This window comes from Agelaius phoeniceus, chromosome 5 (genome assembly GCF_051311805.1).
Source record: "Agelaius phoeniceus isolate bAgePho1 chromosome 5, bAgePho1.hap1, whole genome shotgun sequence".
NCBI classification, from domain to species: Eukaryota; Metazoa; Chordata; class Aves; order Passeriformes; family Icteridae; genus Agelaius; species Agelaius phoeniceus.
This window is the reverse complement of record NC_135269.1, coordinates 59,455,449-59,479,427: the sequence shown is the minus strand read 5'-3', so window position 1 is coordinate 59,479,427 and position 23,979 is coordinate 59,455,449. Positions and strand designations below refer to the sequence as shown.

The window sequence follows — 23,979 nt, the reverse complement described above, 5'->3', positions numbered from 1 at the left end:
GTTGAGCACTAAGGCTGCCATTGTCATGGTGAGGAAAACCAGAAGTGCTGTCAGAACTTGAGACTGTGTTACATTGCATGAACAGAGCACAGTAAAGAAAACATATTGTGCCTTGTCAGGGTCCTTCTTACAATTACCATCACTGTAAGACTCCAATCCTTTGCTGAATAACAATAAGGGTGTGGTGCACTGAGCTGTAGGCACCTTAGAGCCACTGGATCAGGGAGAATGCTGTGCCTCAGTCTGCCCCTGGTCCTGCTTAAAGCATGTATGTTATAGAATACCCTAAGTTGGCAGTAAATCACAACTCCTGTCCCAGCACAGGACACCCCAAGAGTCACCACATGTGCCCAAGAGCATTGTCCAAATGCTTTTTGAACTCCATCACATCTGGTGCTGTGGACATTTCCCTGGGGCACCTGTTCCAGTGCCCAACCACCCTTTGGGTGAAGAAAGTTTTCCTAATGTCCAGCCTAAACCTCCCTGGCACAGCTCCATGCTGATCCTTTGGATCCTGTTAGTGGTCACCCGAATGAAGAGATCAGTAGCTGCCCCTCCCCTTCCCCTTGTTAGGAAGCTTTAGAGAGCTGTGAAGTCTCCCCTCAGTCTCCTCCAGGCTCAGTAAGTCAAGTGACCTCATACAGTCCTTGGCTTTCTCCTTCAGACCTTCACCATCTTCATAGCCCCCCTTTGGAATAATAGCTTTAGATCTTCATTGTGTTGAGACACTCAAACCTGCCCCCAGCACTCAAGATGAGGCCACCCCAGTGCAGAGCAGAGCAGGACAATCCCCTCTCTTGCCCAGCTGCCAATGCTGTGCCTGATGCTCCCAGGACATGCTTGGCCCTCCTGGCTGCCAGGCCACTGCTGACTCTGGCTCTTGGGAATGAAGAACTGATCTCAGTGATCTGCCCCACAACACTTCTGGCTCTGTGGAAAGTTAGTGATAAAGGCTGTTTCCCATGCAATCCCATGCAATTAATTGATCCAGCTTCCTTTTTTTAGTTCTTCTTGCATAGACTGTTTGCTGTGCACTTCCTCTGCAAATGAGACAGTCACAGAAACTAGGGTTTAATTTGCTCTTGTTTCGTCTTATGCTTTCTGGAAATTTGAGGAAAGTTCCTGTAGAAAAGTGAAGTATTAACATAGGCCTAGTGATGCTTAAAGAACACACACATTTGCCTCCACTCCTAACCACTGTTTTCATTCAGAATGTTTGATAAATAACATCATGATGTTCAAGTGGGGAGTGTTCGTTCCTGTCTTCTTGTTACCTTGAGATTTGTTGCTTTTGATGCAGATCTGAAGAGCCTGTGTGCTTGCAAGCTTTTCTGCCTCCTTCCAGGTTCAGTTTTTTTGGCTGTTCTAGTGACAGATTCTGCTCATGAAACTTTTTCTTCTCTCAGTTGCATTGCATGTATACAAAAACTCTTCCATACTACAGTGTATAGTTGGACAGTAGTATTCTTGTTCAAAAAAATCCAAAATTTAGGCTATCTGCATTACTTCAGGAAGTTTTAAAGTGGTTCACATTCAACTTTCGTTTGTTCTTCTTTTAAAACTCCAAAACTTGAAGCATAGATTCTAGTAGGTTGTATCAAAGTGTTTTAATGTATATACGATGAGCAGAGGTTGAATATGAATTTTTCAGAGCCCATTGATGGAGCTGAGTTACAGAAATAGGCAAACTGTTGCAAATCAATGTGATGCCAGGTTTTAGATACAGCTGTGTTTAAGCTGTTTTTGTCGTAACTCTTGAGGCTTAATAAAAAAAGAAAGATTTTGTAGATGCATACTATAGGGCAAAGTTTGAGGTGGTGGAGGAAGGGAGGAGAAAAGGCAAGGAAAGGGGGAAGAGGGAGATGTTGGGAATAAGGAGATAAGCCTTGTGCTCTGTGATAGGTTGCTATAGAGGGGACTCTCAATATTTGTCCCAAGGAGGTGGCAGGGAATGAAGGAAGTAAACAAATAACGATTGGCCTAATTTTTACACACACAAATATTAACACTGTCTTGAGGAAAACTCTTAGACTAAATACTTAGTAAAGCAATGGACTAAACTGCACAGGAATGTTGTGTTATCTCAGAAGTTTTAAAGAAAGGTAACACCTTTTCTTGAAGAAATAGAGGTGTAATTCATACTGCAGCACTGCATAGATGATTTAGGTAGATGGTTTAGATGATTTATTGAAGTTTCATCTGTATTTCTGTGTTTGTTTAGATGTCTTTGCAACCACGTATTTCTTGACTGCATTTATAAACTGATAAAATGTGCAGAGTAATCATTTTTAAATTGTACAAGTTGGTAAAGCTAGATAGCACCTGTTTCTTTAGAAAATAGGGGAGTTGTGTTTTGAGTTCACAAATTACTGTGTATCCCTCTTTATGGGAAATTGTAGTTTTTCCTGCTGTCTTAGTATAAACTTTGAAAAGCATTATGAGCATGGTTTTGTATCAATAAAATTGATCATTGTAGGTTTTTCAGCTATTTGGGCTGGTCTTGTTTCAGACATATGAAACATAAACCAGAGATTGGTGTTGAAATACGAATCAAGTGTGTCTTTAGGGACTGTTGCCCAGCCTGTTTGAGGAAGAGCTCAGACAACCTAGCAGGGTATCAGTTTGTCAGATTGATTAACCAATACCTTTAATCTCATTTTTGTATATAACTGGTATGTAAGATGGGTATGGGAAAGTGTGTTTGTACATCAGCCCTACCTGCATCCAGCAGCGTGGCCTCATCCGTAGCACTGTTTGGGAGTGGGCCTGTTTGGGACTGTGCCAAGGACTGGGCTGGAGCCTGGTCGGGGTGAGTGAGTGTGGGGGAGGCAGCAGTGTGGTGGTGGTTCTGTTCTGAGCCAGAGGGAGCGCTTGGATAATGCCAGTTCCAAGCCAGAGGGAGTGCTTGGATAATGCTGGTTCTGAGCTGGAGGGAGCACTTGGATAATGCCAGTTCTGAGCTGGAGGGAGTGCGTGGATAGCGCCAGTTCCAAGCTGGAAGGAGCAGTTGGATAATGCCGGTTCTGAGCTGGAGGGAGCGCTTGGATAATGCCAGTTCCAAGCCAGAGGGAGTGCTTGGATAACGCCAGTTCTGAGCTGGAGGGAGCGCTTGGATAATGCTGGTTCTGAGCTGGAGGCAATGGTCGGGTAATGCCAGTTCCGAGCTGGAGGCAGTGGCTGGATAATTCCGGTTCCGAGCTGGAGGCAGTGGTTGGATAACGCTGGTTCTGAGCTGGAGGCAATGGTCGGATAACGCCGGTTCTGAGCCAGAGGGAGTGGTTGGATAACGCTGGTTCTGGGCAGGAGGCAGTGGTTGGATAACGCTGGTTCTGGGCAGGAGGCAGTGGTTGGATAACGCCAGTTCTGAACCGGAGGGAGTGGTTGCATAATGCCGGTTCTGAGACAGAGGCAATGGTCAGGGCAACTGCAATCAAGTTGAGCTTCATGCTGAGCACTTTTTACATGTGATTCACTCCCTCTTTTTTGCACACTTTTCTTATTAATATTAATATTGTTGCTGTTACTGTTCTTTCCTTATCTTTTTTCTGTTTCCAGTAAATTGCTTTAATCTCAACCCATGATCTTTACCTTTTTTGCCTCTAGTTGTCCTCTCCAGCCCAGGGAAGAGAAATGAGTGACTGGCACATTGGTTTGGAGAGTCTCAGTGGGAGCACAAAATTCTTATACCTCAACAGTCATACTTTGTTTTCTGTTTTAACCTGCTTCTGAGTTTGCATTCATTATTGATAATCTCAGAGATCCAAATAACACACAATCAGAGAAGTTAATAATCTTCCAATGCTTTTACCAGGATGCTCAAAACTCATAATTTTGAAACAAATACAATAATGGAAGTTTTTGTGGAATGAGAATGTATCCATGTTGCTGAAAGAAAGAGGAAGGATTTTAAAATAAATTTAGAGCAGGTGTATATTGATAGTCATTATTTAATAGTTCTGATCTTTTTTATCTAAAATATTTCAGTATCTGTATCTGTGATGATCTCCTCTTTAGTTGCTGTACTATATTGTTCTTCCATACTTGTGTTAGGTTAGGGAGGTGGGCTCCCTCCACTGTAACTGATAGAGCATGAATCTGTAGGCTGTTGTATCTGCTTACCAGTTTTCCAAAACAATTCCATTCCATCTGTGACTTCATGTGGTTTGACTTTCATGCTATAGAAGATTTATTCTGAAGGATAAAAGATGAGTAAGACAAGGCATGTTTTACATAGCAAGTTGTTCAAAATGGAATTACAGTATTTGTTGTATTAATGTGAATGCATCCTTAAGGGGCTATGGTGAATAATTCCTTTTCTTGTTCTAATAACAATTTTGTGTGAAAGTGAAAAAGATTGATTTGTGGTGTCTTCACAATTATTGTGAAGAATTATAATGAGCCTGCCAGAATGAAAAATTGCTGCAATTTTTTCTTTGCTACAATGCCACAATTCATTCATGAGGAAAATAGTATATATTTATTACATAGAATAGGAAAGAGAATTCATTGAGAAAATAAAGAAAAATGAACTTGCCAGAGGAAATATTAAATGGAAATGTTAAAGCCTTGTTTAGTTTTCTTGTTAAACCTGAGATTGCATGGAAACACTAACTCTTTCCCCTCTAGATACACAAGAAAATAATGAAAATTTGGAGATTCACTTTCAAATAACCAGTCACAGAGGAGGAACCCCCATCAGCCTAAACTCAAAGCTTCAGTCAGTCTTTGAAACCATCTTTTACTCTGAACATCATCTACACACTGCAACAAAATTGGGAGCTTATATCCTTAGCATTGTTTTGCATGCAGTCTAGTAAGTGATGAGTGCATCTTTAAGGCACAAATTCAATGCCTACTTGTCAGCCTTTTCTCTCCTGCTATCACAGTCTGAGTTTTGGAAATACAGCTTCTGATTGAAGCAGTACTTTAGCAAAACTGTGCTCTCTGAGCTGGGGACTTGGAACACTGAAAGGGAGAAGTCCTAAATAATAATTCCTTTCAAGTTTCTTATATCCTTGCCCGTGAGCAAGAGGGAGAGACTTTTTTTTTTGGTAGCATTGATTTGGGGACTACTTTCACCCCTATTCTCTTTGATCCAGAGCTGAGTACATTTACTCTTTTGTTAATTTTTTTTGTCTATCCCATCATAGCAAGCAATATATTACATATAGCAATATATCATCATAGTAATATACTAATATCAAGGATAGTTTTGTAGGACACAATTTAATTTTTTCAGGCATTTTCCTTACTGAGAAGATAAGCACTAATCTTATTCGTTATTTAAAAAAACTGCCTCATTTATGCTGTCCATTTGGGAATAAGTTCTTGGGGAATGCCAGCCATCACGACTTCGAGATTTAGGCTCAAATAGAAGAAGTCAAAAAAAGCAGCCAAAAGCAGACAAAAATGTGTGTGTATGTTTTTATAAAGAACATTGCAGAAATGTCTTCCTATATAATGCTTACCTACTGTTCTCTAGGATATTTAGGCATATCATAGAATCAATCATATTTTCTCATGGTTAGTGTGAAGGAATGTTTCAAATGCGAAATAGCTAAGAAGGAAAAGGAGAAATACTTACGCCTACTGTGTGGCATAATTACACTGAAAAAGATGAGATCCTAATCTAAAAGATCTTCTTCAGGTGTGCTCCTGAGATCAGTTTGTTCGTGAGTAATTACAGCAGAGAATCTAAACTGTCATTGTGGTTCAGTAGTGCCCAATGACATGAATATGTCATTGCATGTTGGTGAAGACTGTACATTTTGTTAATCGAATTTCTTACCTATGCAAGTCAAACCATGTAAGAAGAACAAGTATGGAGTGCCCCATAGCTCATCCTCATATGTATGGGGCTTGTTAGACCTGCACAGTTGCCTTCTTTAATATGCCATCCTGGAAATTGGTCTGTTGCAAGAATGAGGAAGGAAAGAGGTATACAGTTCTTATGGGTCATTTCAAGAAACACAGTCCACGTGCAAAAATTACTAAAATACTGTTGGAGAGCTGCGGTCACGCAGCTGTCACAGAAGCAAAGCAGAGGCAGGAGCAACACAGTGTGACAATAGCTGATACACTGGGTTAGCAAGGGCCTGGAAGAGAGGAGTAGGAAGCCTGTGCTTGATGCAGTCAAAAAGAACAATTAAGTGGGATTTAGATCCTTTGTGCTACGCCTACCACCAAGTGCCCAGCAGCAGAGCTTGTTGGGTGTGACACCCTCACTGCCTGCACTGTGCACATTCCCATCTCTGCAGAAAACCTGCCCTGAAAGGGAAGGAAGATTAAGACATGTGATGATACAAAAGCTGTGCTGCATAAAGGAGACAAAGACTGCCTGCTATTAGAGGCTGCTTTGCTGCAGTCTGACACAGATGTTAGCTATGTATATCTCCATGCTAGCGCTCTGTACCTGCTGATGTGATCTGCAGCTCATGGTATCCTCTCACCTGACTCTGCAGCCAGTTGCTTAAAACCTTCTGCACAGAACTTGCCTGGGGAATGGTCAAGAAACTGCAGATCTAAAGTTAAAAGCAACAGGGATAATTTAATTCCTGTAGATGCTCTGGCCCCCACAACAATGGAATATTACTGTCACCTAACATAGAACAAAAAGCTGTCCTGAGAAATTTATATATAAAGCACTTAATTGAATGGCACACAACCTTATGGTTTATGTTTTCCAGCTTTTTAAATTAGGTATATCTAGCAAAATATAGTGTGTAACTGTTGGTGTAGAGAGATGCTTTTAGTGGAACATGATGTTCATGATTTTGTTAAAAACAGTATTAATTTGGAAAAAATATGACAGTAGATGCAACCCACTAAGTAATGGTATCTGCTATACTTGCCTAAAAGCCATAAGCCATTTTGTCACATACTGTCATTAATTTATGTATTCTGACTTTCTAAGTAGTGTTTCTTACATGTTTTCTTTCTGATTAGACCTTGTGAAGACCAAGTCCCAGGGGTGCCAACTGGCTTTCTTTGTCAGTTGTTGTGGTGATGATTTCCCAAATTATTTTTTAATTTATTTTTTTTATTTTGGTGATCAAGTTGGGGGGGGGGAACAATTGAAATTGTGATATAGTGCACTGACACTTGTTTGAAATGCTTGCTTTGAATTGCAAATTTTTCAAGAGTGTGCTGACTTTTCACCCAAAAAAAGGTAACATTTATCAAGGTACAGAATGTTTTTATTCCATTAAAAAACTCTTTTCTCCTGTACTTGGCACTGGCAAGGACACACTATAGTGTTCAGTTTTGGGCCCCTCACTACAACAAAGACATGGAGGTGCTGGAGGGAGTCCCGAGAAGGGCATCCCAGCTGGGGAAGGGTCTGGAGCACAAGCCCTGCAAGAAGCAGCTGAGGGAGCTGGGGGTGTTCAACCTGGAGAAAAGGGAGCTCAGGGGAGACCTTACTGGTTCTACAACTGCCTGAAAGGAGGCTGTGGCCAGGTGTGGGTCAGTGTATTCTCCCAGGTAACAAATGATGAGGAGAAATGACCTTCAGTTGCACCAGGGGAGTTATAATTGGATATTGGGAAAAATGGATTCACCTAAAGAGTGGTGAAGCATTGGAAGAGGCTGCCCAGGGAAGTGATGGAGTTCCTGTAAGTGTTCAAAGAATGAATTGATGTGGGACACTGATATGTTTAGTTGGTATGGTGGTATTAGGTCAAAGGTTGGACTTGATGATCTTGGAGGTGTTATAAATGATCAAATCGGAAACCAAATTTATAAGAAAACTTAGCAATGATTTATTAGATCGTTAAGAAAATAGAATTTCGAGATAAAAAACCCACCACAGCCAAGGCAGCGTCAACCCCGGGTGCAGGCACTGGGTGAACCTGGATCCGACCGACAAAGTGCCCGCGTCTCCCCAGTGGTTCACCCCGACTGCTTCATGCAGCGAGTTCTTATACACTTTATTCTGCCTGAGGCAGGGATGACCAAATGTTCCTTTGTGTCCCTTCACATGTAGAACTGGGGCCATACATGTGCAGGAATAGACAAAAGTGAGCCCAGGTGTCTGGATGGTTGTCTGAACACTTCAGCAGAGCCTGTATTTGCCCACCCGTAGCAGAGTGGCACCTGGTGCTTGAGTATGGTAGATGCAATCTTCCCAGGTGCAGGTCCTCCTGAGTGGCTTAGACATTCCAGGGAAGGTTTCATTCATACATCAACAGACTTGATATTATTTTAACGTGGTCTGGGAACTAATTGAATAAACATAAGACTCTGCTCCCAGCCAGGGTGGTCAAACACATAGCTTGGATTCTACAATATTTTATACATATGTAGCATGAATTATCTCTACCATATACTACAGAGGTCTTTTCCAACCTTAATGATTCTATGATTCTTTAGGTAACTGGACTTATATAATTTTGATTACTGAGAAGTGCCAATAATGCCCATAATTCTGGCATATCTGTATATTTCTTGCAAATAATTCTTAGGATGTACTACTTAGTGGTTCACCTCTGACCATAATGTCATTCTTATTTGGAGTTGGAGGAAGTCTTTTCAATATTTGTGACATTTTCAAAGCTGAAGCAAAATCAGTTTCAATGCTGGGTGACTTTTAGTTTAAGAACTGTATATGTGATGAAATGGCTTTAAAATTTATCATTAAAAGCTTTGCATTAAGGTTGAATTATTAAGTAGAAAAAAACCTTCTACACCAAAAGTTATAATTGACTGATCATAAGTTGCCTTTTGAATAACGAATTTTTAGACCTTTGTATTCCAGACTAGGCCTTATTTTTTACAAGCACTAAATATGTCCCATCAATTTGAATGAGAAAGGAGGTGCTCAGCTGGGTGGAGGCTGAGGTGGCAAGTGATTGTATTGTGCAAGAGAGGAAGCAAATTTCAGGGGCATTTCTATTCATTTCACACTTCTCATGCAGGGCTCTTTAATCAAAACACACGACAGAGGGATCATTTGCAAAGGCATTATTTATATGAGCAATTGGAGTTGTCTCTATTTATAGACTGGTTGCAATCACACCCAACCACTGGGTTTCTTAGTGCACTTGTCATACAAGTGGTGCCAGCAGGAACTCTGTGTTTACTTCCCAGTCTGCCATTTTAAACAAATACTTCTTTTTGTGAAACTTCTCTGTTTTTCTTCCTGCTGTTGATTTCATGTCTGCAAAGTTAAAACTACCACTGTCCTTCCTTCCTGAGGTTAAAACCAGCGCACTTTAATGACTGGGCTGTGAAATTGCACAGTGGTGCAGGTGGGCACAGTGTAAGTAAGTGACTTAATGGAAAGCAATAATGTAACCCTGGGCTGGCTGCATTAATGGGAGCAATTTGTTACCAGCCAACAGGGATGTGCATGTGCACCTTCTCTAACACCAAATGTTTAGCATCATAACTTTTGGAGGGTTTTAACTGACGTTTTTATTTTGTGTTCTGCACTAAATGAACCTGGAGTGGCATGGCTTCATGTTGTCCTCTTATTTTTGGGGAGGATTGTGTCCAGTGAAGAGCTACTATTCTGTTTGTCAGTTGAGTCATTGATCCTTTAGTTGGCAGACACAGACATGTGTTGGGAACTGTCTGTTGTGTCTCTTTACCTTCCAACAGAGATTCTGGGGGGGACAGATGCACCAGCATGAGGGAGCAAAGTCTTTATCTCTGATATATCTGCCCTTCTCTTTGTCCCACAGGCTAGCCACGCTCTCTCTGTACTGTGCTTTTATGTGGTGTCTCTAATTCTTTAAGAGTCACAGAATCATTACCAGGCTTCACCCTTACGGGTATATTATGTTAAAAACACTTAACTTCATGAGGGCTTAAAAATATGCTGGGGCCCTTCTGCTGTACCCACTGAAACCTATTGCAATATTTATACATTTTAATAGCTGATTTAAAAAAATTTTAGTTTTCAAAGGTAAGTATATTTTGCTGAGAAGTTATGAATGGGTTTATATGATGAGGAAGATCTTAAAATTTCATCAACAGTTCACTGCATTTTTTTATCTTCCCTCTTACACTGAGCCTTTTCTTAGGTTTTCAGTGGTGACAGCATAATAAGAAACACCTTATTTTTAACTGTTCTTGAGAAAGAATAAAAGAAAATATGGCAAGCCTGTTTCTTACTAGGTGTGTTACAGTAGGAATTCATGCCTATTTTAGATAGTTTTGTTATCATCAATAAATTATTGTGTTTTTCTCTGGGCAATACTCTATGTGACTATTGACAGTGTCTCTGTACATCCTCCTCCTTACTGCAGATCACACATTATTTTCCCCTGGCAGTACCTGCAGGGACTCTATACCTGACCCTCCCTCGTCCTTGGAGGGAGGAGTGGGTTACAGCACAAGCTGTAACGAGTTCAGAGAGGTGTCAGATCCTGCAGCCACTCTGCAGAGTGAACCACTTTCTGCTTAGGCAGATTTTCTTCTGCATGATGGATCCTGTTCTTTTTGTTTAAAGCAGAAATGTCTTTATAATTTATGTCCATTGCTGTGAGACTTGAGAAGTTTAAATTCCATCTTTGATCCATCCATATGAGAACCATTGCTTAGAAAGTGATGCATTCCTGCTGAATGCTCTTCTGTTCTCTTAAATTCAGCAAGGTGAATTAAATCCCTGTTCTCTTAAATTCAGCAAGGTGTGGCATCTAGTGCCCGTGTGTCACAGGAGTGGAGCAGAGAAAGCCACCAAGGCTCACCTGGTTCAGGTGTCTGAGTTTCAGTGACCCTCTTGGTCACTGCCAGGGGCAAGCACCATCTGTGCATCTCTGAGACAAAACTGATTGGGATGTGGTACCTAAGGTGACTCCTCAAGAGTATTTTTCCACGCTTGTCATGATTAAGACGAGACTAGTGGAGCCCACGGAGCTCCAAGTCTGGTAATATGGATGAAACTTCTGTGTTGATGCTTTGTAGCACTGGCTTTCCAAATCTACACCCAGATATTAAGCATGAAGATATTAAGCAGCTTTCAGTGTTGGGCCCCTTTCTTTCTACTCCAGGTGCTGGAGTGAGTCCAGAGAAGGGCAGCGGAGCTGGGGAAGGGTCTGGAGCACAAGTCCTGGGAGGGAGGAGCTGAGTGAGCTGGGGGTGTCCAGCCTGGAGAAAAGGGGGCTCAGGGGAGACCTTATCACTCTCACAGCTGCCTGAAGGAGGCTGTAGCCAGGAAGGGATCAGCCTCTTCTCCCAGGCAGCTAGCAACAAGAAAGGAGGACATAGCCTCAGGCTGTGCCAGTGGACCCAGTTTTGTTTGGATATCAGGAGGGATTTCTTCACAGAATGGGTTATGAAACACTGGAATGGGCTGCTCAGGGAGCTGGTGGAGTCACCATCCCTGGAGGTGTTGAAGAAAAGAGGGAACTTGGAACTTGGTGCCATGGTCTAGTTGACAAGGTGGTGACCAGTCAGAGGCTGGACTTGATGATCTCAGAGGTCTTTTCCAATCTAACTATTTCTGTGAAAATAGTTTCAAATGCGCTACATAGAAGAAGAAATTTTTTTACCATAAAGCAGTAATGAACTCTGGTCCCTCTAATACTGGGGGCATTGGGATACAAACACCAATAGCATGCTCAGAGCTACAATCAATAGCATTTTTTTCTTTTATGCATCTGGCTCTTAGCAGTTCCTGGAGCTTTTTACCATATTTTGAGGATCATTCTTCTGTATATCCCATTATTATCCAGACTTTTAAGTTTCTTCATATTATTGATTTCTCTTTGTACATGTCTAAGATGGAAAATATTCACCAGACTTGAATCATCTATACACTGGCCTGTGTGTACTGTGCCACTTTGAGAGCTTCAGCTAGTTGTAAATAACTTTGCCTTTGCTTTACAGGTTGGCCCACTGAAAGGCCCCTGAGAGTATAAAAAAACCCACACTGATTTATAAGTGTTTACACTAAGTATAGTACCTTCAAATTCATTTGTCACAGTATTCTAAGCGTGGCACTGCTTATTTTCAACACTTGTAGCTTTCAATTTTTATTGCTTTTTATTGTTCTCTATTTCTTTATAATTAGAATAGCTTTATTTAGCATACCAGCAGTGGGTACCTCAACAGCCTGATTCATTCAATTCAGTGTGGTTCATTCAGCCAGAATATTTTTGCTGTCTCCTAGTTGTGCTGTTATCTTGGTAACTTTTACACTGAATGATTATTTAGTCATTAAACATGAAATTTCTAGAAGTCTGGAGGGAACTGTATACAAATTAAATCAAGAAGTTCTTTAGCACTGCTGCTTACAGATGGGATGTTTATAAAGAACACAATTTCCTTGGCGTTCCTTCATCTTTCTCTATGGCCTTCATTATTCCCTCTAAGTTTGATCTCTAAAAGAACATTCTGTTACAAATAATTGTTTTGGCCAAAGAAGCTAGATGCCACTCTGTCTTACAGTAAGGGTTCATTTATTCTTTGATCATTAACAGAGTTTTTGCTGAAAAGCAGCTGTAGGTAACTCGTTTCCTGGGAGAAAAGAGCTATAAGCCTGAATTCTAGCACCTGGCAAAGTGAGATGTTAACTCTTTAATTTGTGCTGTAATTCTAGGAGCTTTTGTGAAAAGTGGTTACCTGGGATACAGGATTTCTTAGAATATTGGTTTCAGTAAATGTGAAGCGTTTGGCTCGGGTTAGGATCTTCAGTATTTTGCCCTTTCAAATTTAAAGGAATTGTAGCTTACATCTCTTCTCTCGTGAAGTAAAAATAGAAATAAAAATATTTCCTCCCTTCCATTCAGTAAAAACAATTTTATATGTATTGTTTTCCTGAAAGTATGGATCTTTTTTATATGCACAGCACAGTTTCAAGAGGAAACCAAGTTAGAAGCACATATTTTATATTTAGTTTTCAAAATGGCAAGTGCACTTTTTTCAGAGGTTTTCTGATATGGATTCAGTTGCTGAGAAATTTGCTGTATTTGCACTCATGTGCTTTTTCCTGTTGCCTTACAGTTTAATTTTCTGCTGAAATGATGTGAGGTCGTGGTTGTGTAGGGGAATGCAAGAGCTGGTTCCAGTGGAGATCCTGTGTTTTAAGGCAAGAGACTAGGAGTTGAGGTTTGTGTAAGACAAGAAAGTCTGCAGAAAATGGAGAATACTGGAATATAGCAGGAAAGTATTTGTGGAGGTGTGCTCAGCTTTTTCCAAATAATGTGACGTAATTATTACAAATTTGCTGCAGGAGGCCATTCATGCAATTCAGTAATTTCTTGTTTAGGGAACAAAGCTCAATCTTTCTTGATCAGCTGCAGGTAGAGAAGGATGCTTTTGTCATCACAGTCATTTAGGTATGGAATAGACTGGGAAAGCCTATGGGAAAGTTTGGACTGGGAAGTCCAAACCAACTGTCTTGTCAGTGTGATGCTGTCTGAGGTCATATTGCCAAGTATTCATCAGTGAACTCCTCCTGCACACATATGGTATTTTCCTGGGGTTCATCTTTTCCTCAAGTGCAGAGTGGTTTTAAGTAAATACTGAGAAAATGGAGTTAAGTGATAGTGAGCATCATAAAAGAGTAATGCACCTTGGAGCATCCTGTGTGTGCTGATGAGACATTTTCCAGCCATTCTGCATCCTCTTGTAATAGTATAAAACAAGATGGAGTGAAATGGCACTGTGGAATTCTGCAAGATCCATAGATAGAAGAAGAAATAAAACTGCATTCACTATATGCAGGAAAAAGATAGATATGTTTGTGTGTTTGCCTGTCGGGTCCGGCTGTCTGTCTCTGCCCCGACACGGGTAGAGTGGTTCTTTGGTGGGCGCGATGCAAAGGACGAGTCTGGACTCTTCAGCTTTCGGTCTTCAGGTTGTTTATTATTTCTTATCTACAAAAATTTTTCTGTCTGCCCAACAGAGGTCTGATCTGCAGGCAGTCACAGGCACTCTCTGACCACCCACGGGGCGGTCATGTCTTTTTATACTAAAACCTACGTATACAATATTTACCTTTATTTCCCAATGCTTTTCGCCCATGTTGGCAAGTGCACCTTCACTAGAAACCAATCTCTAAGTGCCAACATCATCACAGGAGATGGAGGACAAGAAGAAGAAAGAAGAAGGACAAGACACGCCCCGATCTCTCCATCTTGTCTCCATAACCCCCCTGTACCAAAAACCTTAAAATCTATATCTCACCCTCTAAATGTGTCTCTTTTACACCTTTTACTCTAAAGTGATTCTCTCGTCCTCAGACTCTTGTTACTTCTGTGGATGGATCAAAATCAAGCCACCAAGCACTCTTGGCAACATTCCAGGGTTTTCGAGACCCCCAAGGGTTCTCCTGGCATCTCTGGACATCGGGAACGATGTGCTGAGATCCCACATTTGCCCATTTAGTCTTTTGAATATAGTAGTATTTAGTTCATAATGGTGCTAAATGTGTATGTGTGGGAGAGATTGAGGGTATTTAGAAAGCTGAAAATAAAAAAATGCCCCTTTTTTAATGTCCTCAGAGTGCACTGTCCGCATTTCCCATTGACTAAGGACTTTCTGAGAAATACTAGTTTCTCAGTGACAGGTCATTAGCTGAATGAGTGGAGGCTTAGGGTTTTTTTCCTCTTAGAAAAGATTAGTTCTGTGAGACCTTGATGCCTTTTTTCTTGTTCTGAGTGTTAAGCAGTCATGCAGTTACAGACAACTTCTATTATTAAAATATAATTGTGGGAATCTGTGTTTTCAGGGTGATTATTGTCCCTCCTGTTCTTGGAGTGATAATATTTGTAGGCCATTTTTTGGCTTGTTACAGTTGTCTGTCTGGTGTTGCAGATGCAGGTGAGCATGCACTGATGGCTGTGTGGAACTTGCTTTTTTACCTTGGTGTGTAGTTACCAGTATTATTTCATCACAGCACTTTATATTTTGACTATGAAAAAGTAAAACAGCATATATATTATTTCATAGTTTTGATTTGTCTTCTCAACTTCCTTTGGCTTTTTGAAAAGAATCCTGTCAGCAGAAAGTCTTGACTTTATGTTTTGGAATTGTTGAGAAAACAGATGTTCAAAATCAACCATTTTCAAAACTTGGCAGAAATATTTTCCCTAATGTTTTTTGTCTACCTGTCTTCCTGTTATATCTGGAACCTGTTTAGTAAGTTTGGTTTATCATATTTCTTATAGAGGATTATGTGAGCGTGGCTTACTCATTCAACCAAAGCCAACATACCTAAAATCAGCATGCTAAAATTCCAGGAGACAAGCTCTGTTAGCTTATTCTCATTTCATTTTGCCTAGCAGCCTGGGCCCAGGAGGAATGAGGAGCATCTCATTACAGAGTAGCTGGGAATGTAGAATGTAGGGCACTTCTGGAAAATGGGAGTGGTGGGTTTAAGCTTCCTTCCCTTGGTCCCATAGGGTGAAAACCAAAGGTAACTTTGCTATAGCAACCATTCTTTCAGAAAAGATGATTCCACCTCTTTTTTAGGAGCCTATTCTCAGCTTGCTGTTTGAATCCCATATGGCTGCAGGATTTTCTGTGAAGCCTGTTTGAGGTTGAGTTTTGCACTCCCTTAGCTGCCCAGACCAAATCTTCACTCTGTGTGGGATCACAGGCTTTGACATGTGCCTCTGAAGAACTCTGGAATTTATGACTTAGGCATCATTCCAAAGGGTCACAGGTGTGTTCTGGGTTTGGAATTATGTGTACCTTCTCCATTTTGCTGGATGGTAGATTGTACTGTGTACCACACTATCATACCATAATACCTACTCTTGGCAGGTTTTTCACCTTATCTGTTTAGATAAGTTTTAAACTGGTCAAATCCCCTGGCAGGACACTGAGACAAGCTTGTCAGAGTCAATAGCTTTGGATTTGTCTCTACTCTCCCTACAGCCACTCTTTACATGAGTTTTGGAGGTCACCTTCTGTTGTCTTCCCTCAATGATATATTTTTCTGCTTTCTTGAATTTTTTAATATCTTTAAGTCTCCAGTTATCAGTGATTATTTTCTTTGTCACTCCTAGCCATTTTCTTCCCCTCACTACATCCTTTTTATAGATATCAGATCTTGTTTTTGTCTTTAAACACTAGCACATAAAATAGCCATAAATATGTCCTTTCACAGAACAACCACCACCTTTTTGTGTCATTAGTCTTTGTAACTTTTTGCAGATCCTTGACACAGATTTTCTCATGTATTTTCACTCCTGTCTTCCAGCTGCTGTCTACATAGCAGGTTCTTTTCCCTTAAATACATTTTCTGAGAGGTGCTACCATTGTCCCAGACAGTTTTTGTTTTTAACCCACTTTAAATGGGCTAACAAAATGAGCAAATATTAGGTTGCATTGTTCAGAATGTGTTTTTTTAACAGATGCAATTTATATTTGCTCACATTGTATGTAAAAGATAATAATTTAGTCTTTCTGATATCATCCTAATGCTGACTTCTCAATGAGAAAAAATATCTGTGATTGAGGTACTATGTAATCACATCACTGTATGGCTTGATATGAAATGCTAAATATGGCAGGAAGAGCTGGGTGCAGTTCTGTGCTCTGTTTCTATTCTGTAGTACTAGCAAATATAAAATTGAAATGTATGCAGAGAGCTCTGTGTCTGCTCAGGCCTTGTCAAATATTTATGCATATTTTATATATATCCCAAATAACACACTGTAGCACTGTGAACTGCTGGGCTTGTATGAGAATGGGAACAGAAGGTTACACAAGTCAACATCAGAGTGCAGTGTGTTGCTACATGTTGTGCTACTCCTTATGCTGTAGTGGGAAAGCTTATGGAGGAAGTACTATAGTGCATGGTATATATTGGCAAACTCTTCTGGTGGAAGTAAATCTACTTCTGTGATAATTTTATTGTTTAATAACTACCTGCAGTGTTCTGGACACTGTAATGCATGTTTGTGCTGGTTTTCACTAGCCAGACAGATGAAACCAAGCATTTCCTGAGAACCAAGTGAAGCTGTCTCCTGCCATGAGCCAGAAGCCTGGCTGGGGTTGTTTTTTTCAGCTCCATCATGATAAATTGCACAAATATTGAAAGAACTGAAATAGGACTAGAAAGAGGACTAAGTACTGTGGAAGTCCTTAGGGAAATTCAGTTAAAACTCCTTTCTGGTGCCCTATTTAAAAATAGGGAATTCTTTCAGCTCCTTGTGCTGAAGTTTGAATAGATAGTTTCTGTGAAGGAGCCTGCTTAGTGATTCAAACCCCTATGACTTCAGGGAGTAGTGTGTGCATCTTTGACCCAGCAATGAGTGTGCTAGCTGTGATCCAGAGTGCTTTGAAGCAGAGGAAGGTACTGTGGTTTAACACACCACAATTAGCACTTTTACACACTAGATAATATTAAGACACTTGTGCAAAGGTGTCCGCACCTTTGAATGACTCAACTGGAATGAAGTTATCAAAAAATGTCTTTCTGGGGCTTCTCATGTTTCTTCAAATGGGCTTTCATAGTGATCAGTAGAATCTTGATGAAACTTCTGCTTCATTGTGAGAAATTTTAAAATATGAATAAACCCCATGTGGACTTTTAAAGAGAATCCTTGGGAGGTTTTATGACTCACTATTGGCATGGACCTCCTTCAAGATGCTACATGTTATGTTAGATGCTTTTTCAGAGATGCTTGAGGAAATAGCTTGTCGTTCAACACATTAGAAATAGCACTGGTAGCAGATGGCCAAGAGAAAATGCTGTAGAAAAGTTGATTGTGTGACTCTGATTTCTTGCAAGTGTGTAGTGCAGGCTGGGCAAGGTCTTCCAGCTCTGGCAAAATGAGGGTTTTGCTACTGAGCTGTGTAGCTGAGCACAGCCCTGGTGTTTGGTAGGTGATGGTGACAATGAAGCAATGTTTGGAGAATTGCAGCCTGAGCACTGACAGCAAGAGTAGGTACCTGTCCTTCACGAGCAGCTGATCTTGAGACAGACTGTCTTGGCAGTGCTCCCAAGACTCTGATTCAGTCAGTTCCTGCCTAATGAACTGAAGACCACTTTCCTGATAATTAAGAAGAAACAAGCTGCCTGGATTTCATCCAGCTTCAGATTTTTACACTGACATTCTGAGCACTTAGTTATTGGTGCTAGGTAGTTGACTGCTCAAAAGTCATTATCCCCCAAGTCATGTGGATTGGAGGGGAAATTTATTTTTGGTTTGTTGTGTATGAGGAAATCTCTACAATATGCATGTCTCTCTGATTGCCAGACCACTTTTTCTGAGTGTACATACTTTTATTTCAGCTTGGATGGCATCTCTAATGTAAATGTTCTATGTCTGAAAGGCTAATAACACAGAATTGCAAGGTATCAGGCATTCTGTGTATTCACCTATTATGCCTAGATAAAGTTTCAGTTTTGTGACCCCCTCAGGAGTAGGCACTTCACAGACTTTTTGAGAGTATCATGGAAGTGATAGCCCCAGCGAGCATGCTTTGTTCCAAATTAGTTTATATTCAAAGTAATCTAAAATTCTTGAAATAGTTCCAGGGTTTGGCTCAAATGGTGGGTCTCAGCAACAGAGCTATTTGGTATTGCCTTATATCATGTGTGGAAATCAGATAAATTTTATCTGTCTCATTTCATTGTACACTCAGATAGATTAGAGGGTTGAGCAACCTTTCTCTGGGCTGTTCTTCAGTCCTCATGTTTGCTCACAGCTCTTCAATGGCATCTTCCATGTGGAAGATCTTTCCAGTCAAAGCCAAAAAGACAGAAATTATAATGGTACTTGGTAGCTGTAAGTTGAGACCATGCCTGGTTATTTCTCACTGCTACCACCCCCAAAGGGTTGCTTTTGTTTGAATTAAAAATACTTATGGAATTGGAGTTCTGGGGTACAGGGCTGTCTTTCTAATTCTTCTAGTGGTAGGAACTGGTGAGATGTCAGAAAATAGAGTTCCATGTCAGAAACTTTGGAGGTCCAGTAGTATTTGTCTAGTTCAGTTTAGAACTACCACCTGCTCTGCAAGGAGTGTCTGTGTACCAAATTTCTCATGCAAGAGAAGTAAATCCTGACAAAACAGGAAAAATCTCACACTGTCATTAAGTCACCTTAGCAATTTCCATACAGTTAAGCAGGGGAAGTGATGTTTTTACTGTAAGAGGGAGTGGGCATAGCTGCCATAGACAGGGATGTTTATAGGGCTGTATGACTTGCTGGTGGAGCTACAGCAGCTGGAGATGGTCTGTTTCCATGCTCCAGCCTGATAGTCGTGCTGGCAAAACTGCAGTCTTGATTTAAATGTGATGAAAAAATATTTTCACAGCTCTTCTTCTCTTGAAAAATTCTTTCTAATACAATTTATGTCTTGGGAGTTCTGTAGTTAGGAAAAAATACACGTATATTGATTGGTTTTCCTGCCATGTTTTGAATAAAATACATTATTCAGTGATTATATATGAATTGTTACTGATTTCTTTATTGATAGCTTCATTTCATGTTGCATCAAGGGAGCAAGAGAGCATGACTAATATGTTTTCTGATCTTAAAATTGCCAACTGTATGTTAATTTCCATTTTAGAATTCATTCATGGCTGGATTGACTGTACTGCTGATTTTGAATGTAAAGCATATTTACCAGGTGAAAACTAGAAAATTGACTTTACTTGGAGTGACGAGTTAGAAATTATCAAAGTTCACCTCTGTCTTGCTGACAAAGCAATCCATCTAGAGTAGTGCACATATTTCAGTGAATGTGTATTTTCATAATACACTGTCTTTTGACAGTTCATTTTTCTTACAAATACTTTGTCTTGATGTATTTGGGTTTGTTGGTATTTGTGTCCATCTTGGGGAACTATATGTGAAACATAACCCTCTGCTGGAAAAACTGAAAAAAAAAAATTAATTTCACTTAGCTGAGCTTAGCAACCAGTGGAGAAGTATGTACAGTGTTTGTACCACTATTTTTTAATGCCACAATTATGTGTGGGTTGAAATATGTCCCTAAGAATAGTAGTAGGATTGCTTGTTGAGCAATGATGTGAATATTGCATTCAACTGGCACATAGCAAAACATGGCAGGGCATCTGAGCTTGGTAAAGTAGCATGGACTGAGTACTGCTGGGATGTGGAATGAGCTAGAGAGGTAAAAAAATAAAATATTGAACACTGTGAGTATTTCAGCCACCAGCAGTGTGCAGTCATTCAGAATAATTAATGTCTGTGGTGCCAGTCATTAGTCATGGTCATGGTGCCTTAGGGGAAAGAGATGGGGACCACAGACTGTCTCCTTGGAATACATGAAATAATACAGAAGGCATGCTATTACTGCAGGAGCAGCCTGTCATCATCATCATCAGAGGGTGAATTCCTTTGTTTTCCAGGAAACACATACTAAATGGAGAAGTGGGGGAAACCAGTCCTGCAGCTTGTTGTGACTATTAGGACTCATCTCAAAAGGGATAGGAATTGCCTCAACCAATAAACCATCTTTTTAATTAATCCCATTTTAGTCTGGGTGTGTAATGCAGGTCAGAAGAATCACTTTGTTAAAGTGCCTGTTTCTCTCCATTGACTGTAACTGGAATCCAGATGACTTGTGCAGGTGGTGCATGGCTGTGTAAAAAGCACCTCAGCTCTAGATGATTCTCGTGTGCCAAACCCCAGTGTTCATGTACTAAAATTCAGTGAACCATAGTAATGTCAGAAATGGTATTTTAAGAAGCAAAATAAAATGGATCGAGTTTTTCCATGAGACATCTAGTGGTATGCACTTAGAAATAAATGTCTTACTGAAATAAGAAATGAAGGAAAGAAAATTTCATATTTAAAACAGCAGATCCACAGCATTGGTATTTTCTTTGTGACCCAAATAAAGGCAAAATAAGTACAGATTTGTAACCAGAAAAGTACGTTTCTTATCATAGATGATAGTAATAAATCCATTTAGAATTTGGGCCTATGGGCACTAGTCAGGAGAAACTCAGTTCTTAAATATTGTGTCCATAACCACTGATAAACAAGAAATATTTAATGAAGGAACTTGCTGATAGTAGCTACTGGGACTGACTGAAATGCATTTATAGCAGAGAAGAGTTGTGCAGAGACACAAGCTGACCCAGAATAAATACCTCAGGAACATACTCTCCTTCTGGACTGATCCTGCTACATGAAAGGGACATAAGGTGATTCAGGATGGGCATGGATGAGAAAAATTCAATTTCTTTTGTGTGTTCTGGAAGACTTAAATGTTCAGCTAGGCCCTCTGAGACCTGTCAGTTCTGGCATAACAGTATCAAAGCTATTAAATGAAATTCCTGATTTGTTTTAACTCTTTTCATGTCGAGGTAAGGACAGGAGGTGCCTGTAGCTCAGGTTGAAGCTCACTCCATGCTCCCAGCAGCACTGCACTGTAACACGGATTGCTGGCTCCCATGTACACATACCTGCACTGGGCACAGCTGAAACAAAATAGTTATTTACATTGTGATGGGTTAGATGAGCAACAATAATAACTTGGCATGTTATTATTGTTGCTCTTCAAATAAAATCCCCTGAAGTTTATTTCTGACAAGATTGTAGTAATTGTAGTACCATTAAACAGTCTTTAGGAACGTTTTGTTTATGTAGAAATAAATTATTATAGTCGTTCAAGAGATTGCAGACTTCCTTTTGTGGGCATTTGTAATTATTTGGGACCAAATCCAGTTTCCAGTAAACTGGACAGGAATCTCACTCAGTTCCAGAGGGATTTGTGTCAAATTTCTTTAGGTTTTTGAAGATGCCAAGTTTTATAAAATTGAGATTTTAGTTGAGTACCTCATACAGGGGGGACCAAGACTTTGCTTACTATGTGCAATGATGTACTTTACCATGAAATCTTTTTAATTGGATGTGGTAATGAGGAGGTTGATGGGTCTACTTGGTTACTAGTTTATAAGGTGTTTGTATAATAACATAGGAAGTATGGGGAATAAACAAGAGGACACCAAATGTTAATTCTTGAGCAATACTGTGACTGAACTGGCCTAGCAAAGATGTGGTGGGAGGACAGGGAGGAGGAAGAGGCTGTTGTATATTTTGGTTCAGATATTTGTGCTGTGACCCAGCTGAAGAGGGAGTTGGACATACAGATGCTCTGTGAGTAATAATAATAATAATAATAATAATAATAATAATAATAGGAAAAAGCTCATGGGCTCCATTGTTATGCAGGCATTGCACAGACCACTAAACAGCTCAGACAGGTGGGGATTTTTATTGTCAGGGTACAGGTGATGGTGAAAATGAGTGATTTTAATAAACAGTCACCTGCTGGAAGCCAATGAAGGAGAATACCAATGTGCTTTGCTATGCACTTATGACCAAATTTTGAGTCAGTGGGAAATGTAATCTAAAGGGGAGCTATTGTATTTCATACCAACTCTAAGGGAGAAACTGTTAAAGACTTGGGAGAGAAAAGGCAGGTTGAGTGAGAATTATCCTGCAACTGACTCTCAGATTTCAGGAAGGGAAAGAGGTAAAAGAATTAGAACAACAGGTTTCAAGGGAATATGAGAGGACAGTGGGCAAAACCTCTTTGTAAAGAGTCTCAAGAAAAGAAGTTAAAGAATTGTTTGTTCCCCAAAGAAAAATTATAAAGAGAAAAAATGCAAATTGAGACAGCACAGGAGAAGGACAAAAAGCATAGTAAAATAAATTTGTCTGAGATATTAGAAGCTCATTTATGTCAAGGACAAGAAGGAAGCATGTACAAAATTAAAACTAGTTTGGATTATTTAGAACAAATACAAAAGAATAACAAATACAAAAGATGCAGAGAAAAAACCCAAACCAAATCACATAAAAGAAGCTAAGACCAAAAAATGTGTACAAGAAAAGATTGTGCACACGATAAGTACATGAGGAGTAACAGAAATGGTTCTGGAATTACATTTTTAGTAGGAGCACGTTCGGGGAAAGTGTTGCTCTAGTGATTAACAGAAGCACATTGGTCTTCACTAGTGTTATTTTGGGTATATGGAAAAGAGCCTAGAACAGAGAAAGGACAAATCAGACAGTACTCAATGTGTTAGGTGTTCCCAGGTTAGCTGTGCCTCAGATTTGCTATACTTGGAAACTGGAAGAATTTTCTAAATTAGTCTCAGCCCTGTTAGCAGTTACCATTGAGAATCTGAAGAAGAAAAACGAGTGTGAAAAATAGAAAAACACATCCCTAAAAGGAGGTAGGAGCTATGGATGGAAGAGACCTGTCACGGATTTGCTGATCATTTTTGTTCCTAGAAAAATTACAGACAAATATTCATTTTGTAAATACCTGGAGGAAAGTAACAAACAGCAATCAGCATGGATTTGTTGGAACTATCTAGTACCCTGTAACAAGAGATTAAAATTTGTGGATAAAAGAAAAGGAGCAGATGGCCTACATTTTCATTTTAAGAAATGAAATTCTGAATAGTGTCTTACAAGAGTCCCCTATAAACAAGCTAGGGAACATCAAGCAGTATTTATATGTAAGTTGCATGAGGCATAATTGCACAACTGGTTAGATAAGGTAAACCCCAAGCAACTACTGCTGTTTCACTCATGTATTCCACAGGAGTTTATTTTAGAAACTGGTATGTTTTTTCAGCAGTAATCTGGATTATGTTTTAGACAATATGCTTATTAAATTTTCAGTTGTCACAAAGCTGAGAATGAATTGGAAGGATGCCAGAGAACAGGATTAGAATTGAAAATGATCTTGAAATGGCTTTGAAAATAAAGAAATATTTAGCAGGTGTAAGGGTATGGTTATACTTGGGCAGAATAGCCATAGACAGGCACAGGACAGATGGTTAAGCAGTGGGTTTTGAAAATTATACATGTCATAAATATTACATGCACAGACATAGTCAAGGTATTGAAGAAGACATGGATGGATGAAAAAGACATATAGCCTGAAAAATTAAAGGAGTAATTCATCTGATGTACTCAGTGTTCTGCTGGTTCAAATACTGGGACCGGTTTGAGCATCACATTTCAATAAGGATGTAGCTGACTAGAGGGATTTCAGGGATTGGCAATAAAGATGGTTAGAGACCTA

At 39.9% G+C, this 23,979-nt stretch overlaps 1 protein-coding gene across 1 annotated transcript in view; it reads left to right on the top strand.

Annotated features, from left to right (window-relative positions):
• Positions 1-23,979, top strand: part of PRKAR2B (protein kinase cAMP-dependent type II regulatory subunit beta) — a 76,819-nt gene that overhangs the window by 34,415 nt on the left and 18,425 nt on the right. The window lies entirely within an intron of this gene.